A 6,780-nucleotide genomic window follows, 5' to 3' on the forward strand; every position below is an offset into this window, starting at 1 on the left:
CGGGATGTTCATTAGCATTGAACCACTGAATTTGACTCTGTGCTAACCAGTGCGCTAGTAGTTAGCATGCTTACCTCACAGTTCTGAGGTTTGGGGTTTGAATCTCGGCTCCCTTATTCCTGTGTGAAGTCACCCCCCCCCACCACCCACACACACACACACACACACACACACACACACACACTCCAAAGAAATGCAGCTTTGGTTCATGAAAGTGTGTGTGACTCCCACAGACAGTACGCTGTTCATCTCTACGCTGTTCATCTCTACGGTTTTTAAAGTCTCTTTGATGTTTACAAAGAACTTAACGCAGACAAATAAATGATGCGTCCTTGCCTCCGCCGATTCTTTATCTCTGCGCTTGAGTCATCTCAACTTGTTCAAACTTGTTGCGTTAGCCCGATAACATCGTGTTATCCTTGTGTGAGTGCACGCGTGTCGATGCTGGATTCATCATTGTAATGGAAAGTGCACACCTTTTGCGAGGAACATATTTTACATCAATTTTTTACGTGGGCTCCGGCAGCCTGCAGGAAGACGAGTCACCCAAGTCAAAGGGAAAAGAAGTTGCGAGAAGTAGAATGTCAGCAAGAGTGGAAAACAGCGCCTTCACAATCATACAAAATGACCATTCAGTGACGGCACAAAACAGCCAAACAGCAAGCCAACATTTAGTGCACAAATTGATTTTGTGCCATTTTTTTACACAAGAATAAATCCCCACAAAATTGTAATATTATTCTGGTATTATATTTGTCCTGCATATCATTCCATAAACAGAAAGAATTATAAGGCCTACTCACATTACAGCTTGGGACAGCATATGTCAACTAATCCATGTCTTCCATCTAGTGGTTAATAGGAATATTACAACTTAAACCTACACAGTGGAGCCCCACTACTTGTGGGGTGATTGAAACAAAAAAATCTGCGTAAAATGGACGTCTATCGAAATGTATTGGATTTTTTTTTATTTTGGAAACCCTCCAAAAATCCTCAACTAAACCTCCAACATACATTTTCCATAAAACACCACATTCACGACATTTCGTATAGATAAAAATAGGGCTTAATTCCACATGCAAATAAGAAGAGCATGTAAAAAGAAACGCAGGCGTCATCTGCACTAAAACAACCGAAGTGCACCTTCAAGAAAAAAAAAGGGGGAGAGCAGATCTGCCGCCAGCCGCTGCCCCAACCTGACCCATTTGTGGCTGATTTATGCTTCACAGGCCCTCAGCAGACACAACTTTATTCTGCCGGGGTCATAAATCTCAGGCTCCTCAGTGCCCATCAAGTGACCAGACAGACCTCTGCCTCTCCCCGTCCGTCATACACTGACACTACCTTCGCTTCTTTTCAAGGATCACCTGAGCCACATCCAGGGCACTTCATCAGCCTGAGCAGACAAAGGCGGCGAACACTTTCTTCATAAAACAAACTGTGAAGATGGTCATAGAAACACTGCTCATTACATTGAAGAATAGAAACCATTTGTTGTTTGAAAAATGTTTCCGTTATTAGGTGGGGTTCATCGAATTACATAACTTTAAATTATACAAGCTAACATTAGTTTTGTTGGCCCAGGACTCAGTTTGCGTAAACGTTTACCTGAAGGTTCCTTCAAGATGCTGAATTGTCTTTGTTGGGGAGGAAAAATGCACATTTGGTTCTTCCAAGAGGAAATTGTTTGATTACGCAAAAACACACGAGATTGATGGAAGAATCCCAGTTGGTCTTAGATGCTTCCAAAAACGCAAATTTTAGGACTTTATATGTTGGAAGCTGAAATGTCTTTTGATGTTTACAAAAAAATATATATGAGCGTCAGTGAGGAACTAAACTGTCTTGGAATTTTCAGAACGCATTTAAACAATGTTTAGAAATCTACCCCCCCCCCCTTTCGCCAAAAGCTTCTACTACTTGGCGCACGATGACGAGAAGTGTCACGCCAAGCTAATTAGACGTACGGGTGACAGAAGCGGGACACGGCTCCATAATTCATGAGCGCCATTGATGTGGCGACAGCATGCAGATGCCCACCTGAGGAAAGAGCGGAGGAGTTTGTGGTTAGGAGAGATGGAACATGGGACGTTATCTCCTCATCTCTGCCATTTATTGATCGAGACGACGCGGCGGCGGCTTCAAAACGTGCGGCAGGTAGAAAGCAGGGTTGCAGGGAAAGCTGCCTAAACGGAAGCGACGGGCCATCTGAAATGTTTGTTCACGAGTTAGCGGAATTTTTTTAAAAAAACAAAAAAAACCTTCAGTTTCAATGCTCATAAATGTGCTCTGGAGGCTCTTGTGAACGATGTTACCAAGTTACAGAATCACAACGACACAAATGGTTTGTCGGCAAAGTTTGAAAACAACACCGGACACACAAAGTTCGGCACGTGAATCATTAGCCTTGACAGAAAAATGTGCGTTAGCTTCACAGGAGACTAGATTGCCCTTGTTTTCAAAAAATAGGATCATAGAAGATTCAGAAATGTCTTTGTTGTTTTTAAAAATGACATTAACTTCTGTTGACAACTGTACATGGTCTTTGATGTTTTCAGAGAAACGATAACACCTTTGTTTCACGACAAAAAGTCCTCAAAGCGTTAACGGTGTCAACTGAACTGCTTTTGAAGTTTTCCACAAAAAAAATAAAAATAAACAATACAAAAATTTGCTATATTGAAGAATTGACAATCTCTCAAGAGTTACAAAAACACGATGCTGGCCTTGGTTAAGGACGTTGAGGTTTTCAAATATTGTGATTTTATCTTAATGGAGCAGATTATTACATTGTCTTTTTTAAACATAGTTTTCACTTTGGAGACCCTAAATTGCCTTTGCTTTTCACAAAAACATGTAGATGGTCTCTCGTGACAAACTAAACTGTTTTTCCCCAAAACATTCACATTCACTTCATTGAAATATCTTTAGATTTTTTTTTCCAAATACTTTTATGTCATGATTTGACTAAGGCTCGAAATTGACTCGATGTTTCCTAGAACATGTAAAGTCTGCAAAGTTGAAGTAATACGTTAAGTTTGTGTGAGTAGAATGAGTCACATGGACCTTTTTGACCTCCACTACGGCAGATAATCAACACTGGGAAAGGAAAACATGGGGTGTCATGGGGGGGGGGGGGGGGTGGCCAAGAGACACCACAACGAATATTGCTCACATTTGTCTAAGCTCTCGCGGAAGATTCTTGGAAAAAGGACAACAATTGGGATAAAGTCGCCGTATAGACAGGAAGCTAGTCGACACAGACAAGGTTGATCGGTTAAGTGAGTTGCTGTTTGAGAATTCAAATTAAAATGATGTTTAAAAAAAATAAAAAATGTATTAAAACGAAAGGAATGCATTTCAATGAACATCGCTGAAAGACTTGTACATGAGCGGATAAAGCGAAGAACATTTCATTAAAGTTACGTACAATAAAATGTACATAGTGTACATAAATTAAATACCTGTAGCTAATTAAGAGACCGGCTAGGTCTAGTTCAGCCCAGAGTGGATAGCAAATGTTCTTAATTACAGAAACTGGGGAGCGCAAATCTAATCCGGGGGGAAAAAAAAATCTTAAAATGCATCGACTTTTAGGACCATTCGATACAGCGAAGAATTTGAATAATGTATTAATCCGAGTGTCGTCTCACTTACTCCATATTTATGTTCATAGGTTTTGATACTGCACATGATTTTAATTAACCCCGGGACGTGCATCAAGGAGGAGTGTTTTATTACATTTACAAGCAATGTTGATGCAAAATAGGGATACAATATGGACAAAATGTTTGAGCTCACTGCCTGCCTAAGCTGCATTACAGTATAAATCCTGTTCATTGTGAGCTGTATGCTGCCAATCATTTCAGGGTAGGGAACACCGTGCCCTCTTATTAAAAACTAAAAATTCCCGTTTATGTTGAATGAGCACAGCACATCCAATCGCTTGCGGTGAGGCACGTTGCTTCTTTTCTTTCCAGGAATTTTGGTTTTATGATCTAGGAGACTTGACATCCATGAGTTCAGAGGTCGTATATATTTTTAGATTGGTGCTGACTAAGAGACATCTAGCATTTCTTCCCCTTAAGAACACTAAAATGAAAGAAAGCAACAAAAAAAAAAGGTCTCTCTTTGGTAACAAGCTGAGGCTCCGAGAAGCTCTGTCCACTTCTGGTGACCCCTAGTGGGCCGGCAGCAGCAAGTAATGAGCCACTGTTTGGCTGGGGAGTGATGTGCGGCACGGGGTGGCTGCGGGGTTTTAGGGGTGAAGACGCCAGCGGCAGAAACCCAAACGTGATGTAATTCCTCCGTCGCTTTGTGAAGGAGGAAGCCTGACCTTGTGGAAGTGTGACTCCTCCTTTTGGTGTTTCATGTGATTAAAACCCACAACAACAGTCTCTCGTTTGAGCAGAGAAAGGGACAGAGAGAGCCGGCAGCCGGCAGCACCAGAAAGCCACACACACACACACACACACACACACACACACACACACACACACACACACACACACACACACACACACACACACACACACACACACACACACACACACACACACACACACACACACACAAGAACAAAATAAATGTTCCGGTGATAAAAATGCTGAGTTTTGATTTAGAGGGCCATGTTTCTTAATATGTTGACCCATTTCTCATGGAGCTGCCGCCACACAAATAGCAGAAGAAGGGCGGTGAGTGTGGCAGCAACATGAACTCTCACACACGGGAACGACAAGAATTTTACAAAAGAGTAATGCTCATTTTTGATGGACACAGCACTTTTTCTACACAGAGCACCTATCCAATATTGTGGAGGTGCTGCCACACACAGCAGATAAAGGACAGAGGAAGTTGGCAGCAAAAACGAAGTCAAATAAGCTAATGACAAATTTTCAAGAGTAAAAAGTAAAGCTCCATAACAATAACTAAAGCCGTAAGTAAGTCATGAGGTTCATTAATAGTGATAACTAAAACACCTTTGTAGTCCTCAGCAAAATCATCGCGAGTAATTGGTGAATGGCAATAGGTAAAGCAATCAACAGTTATAAATTAGGATGGGCCAGTACCGATACCAAAAGTATCGGTATCAGACCAGTACGAGCCTTATTTTTAAGTATTGCGGAGGCTGCGATACAAGCCACCCATACTTAAGGCAAAAAAAAAAGGCATCGAGTACTTATACTGTGAACATTTGACACATCGGTGAATCATAATCTGCATTACAAAAAAGTTTTTTGTCCAATTTTTTGTTGCCGTTGTGTTAATTGAAATTTGCTATAAGTACTAGAGCAAGGGGTCTCCAATCCTGTTCCTCCACGGCCGGTGTTCCGGATGTTTTCTTTGTCCCGGCTACAACACACCTGATTCAAATGAGGTCTGCAAAAGCTGGCTAATGATCTTTCATTGAATCAGGTGTGTTGCAGCAGCTAGTTATGGAAAACAACCAGGAAATCGGCCCTCGAGTTAATAGGTATCGAAGACCCCTGGACTAGAGGTATCGGTGAGTACGCAACGAGAGAATACTTGTGCCGGTAACGATCAGGAAAAGTGAGAGTAAAAAGTTTTTAAAAAACAGTCATAAGAAAAACCTTCCAGAGTCATGAGTCAAGCGATGGATAAGATGTAAGGTCATCCAAAGTAATAAGTAAACCAAACAATGCAAATAAATAACTCAAGCCATCAATAGTTAAAGGCAAAACCATTAAGGCAAGCCATCCACACATCGAGTAAGTCGATAGCAATAAGTAACGCTATCAAAGGTAATAGTAATAATTAAATCCACCCCAAAATTAAGTAAAGTCATCCCCCCACCCCAATAAAAAAACATTAAGAGTAAAAACAAATCAATGATAGTAAGTCAAGTCACCGATAAAAACAAAGTCATGCCGATGGACTCGCACGTCCACATTCACTTGCGGACATGCGCGCGCGTCACACTCACTTTCACGTCAGCACGACGCCGATGTCTGCCACAGGAATGCCGGAGCTCGGGTAGAACAGCGCCAGGCGACCCCACCACAAAGCACCGGTCGGGCGGCGCTGCAGCCACAGGAAGGCTGCAGCCGCGAACGTCCGCACAGGCGTCGGCACCTCCTCCTACTCCTCTCCACCCCTTGCCGCCTCGTCCGGTGCCAACCTCGGTCCACTTTAAAAAAAAAAATAATTTCTTCTTCTTTTTAATTTAAAAAAGAATATTTTTTAATTATTTGTTCGCTTTGCCGTCCGAACTGCTGCCGTGTCCCAGAGGTGCCATCAGTCGGGATTCTGAGCGCGTCTGCCGCTGCGCTCTCGGAGCGGATGCTCGCGGCGGCACGGAGCTGAGAGCTCGGGAGGGGCGGTGCGAGAGTGAAGCAGATTGGAGGGAGAAGTGGAGAGATCGCTCCAGCTGTGTGCACGCTTGTTCATCGAGGCGAGGCTGGCCTGGACACACCTGTCAAGAAGCACGCGCACACTCACTAAATTAACGTCAACGATAACAAGACTTCGTATAAGCAATGTTTTTGGGGAAATGGAAAAGAGCCCATCGAAATAAAAATACTCAGTTGGTTCAAACATACATACCGATAAATTGCTTCATCTGAGAAGCTTATAATTTGGGAGAAAAGAGCCCGTGCCGAAACAAAAATGCTCATTTGGTTCAAACATACATACCAATCAATTGCTTGATCTGAGAAGCTTATAATTATGGGGTGGTCTGTTACTTGTCAGAAGCAGGTTGCAACAGAGATACACAGAGACTGGAGCAGTTACAGAAAGGAATAGAACTGGATGTCC

At 42.5% G+C, this 6,780-nt stretch overlaps 1 protein-coding gene across 3 annotated transcripts in view; it reads right to left on the bottom strand.

The window, feature by feature from the left end:
- The window catches only part of LOC127597881 (alpha-1,3-mannosyl-glycoprotein 4-beta-N-acetylglucosaminyltransferase C-like), a 76,223-nt gene extending 70,126 nt beyond the window's left edge, over positions 1-6,097 (bottom strand). Inside the window, exon 1 of one of the 3 annotated variants that reach the window (XM_052061239.1) lies at positions 5,948-6,097. The gene's annotated coding sequence lies outside the window, so the exon portion shown is untranslated. The remainder of the gene's footprint in view (positions 1-5,947) is intronic. The other 2 variants (XM_052061240.1, XM_052061241.1) reach the window with 2 other exon arrangements.
- Between the last annotated feature and the right edge of the window lie 683 nt (positions 6,098-6,780).

This window comes from Hippocampus zosterae, chromosome 3 (assembly GCF_025434085.1).
Source record: "Hippocampus zosterae strain Florida chromosome 3, ASM2543408v3, whole genome shotgun sequence".
NCBI classification, from domain to species: domain Eukaryota; kingdom Metazoa; phylum Chordata; class Actinopteri; order Syngnathiformes; family Syngnathidae; genus Hippocampus; species Hippocampus zosterae.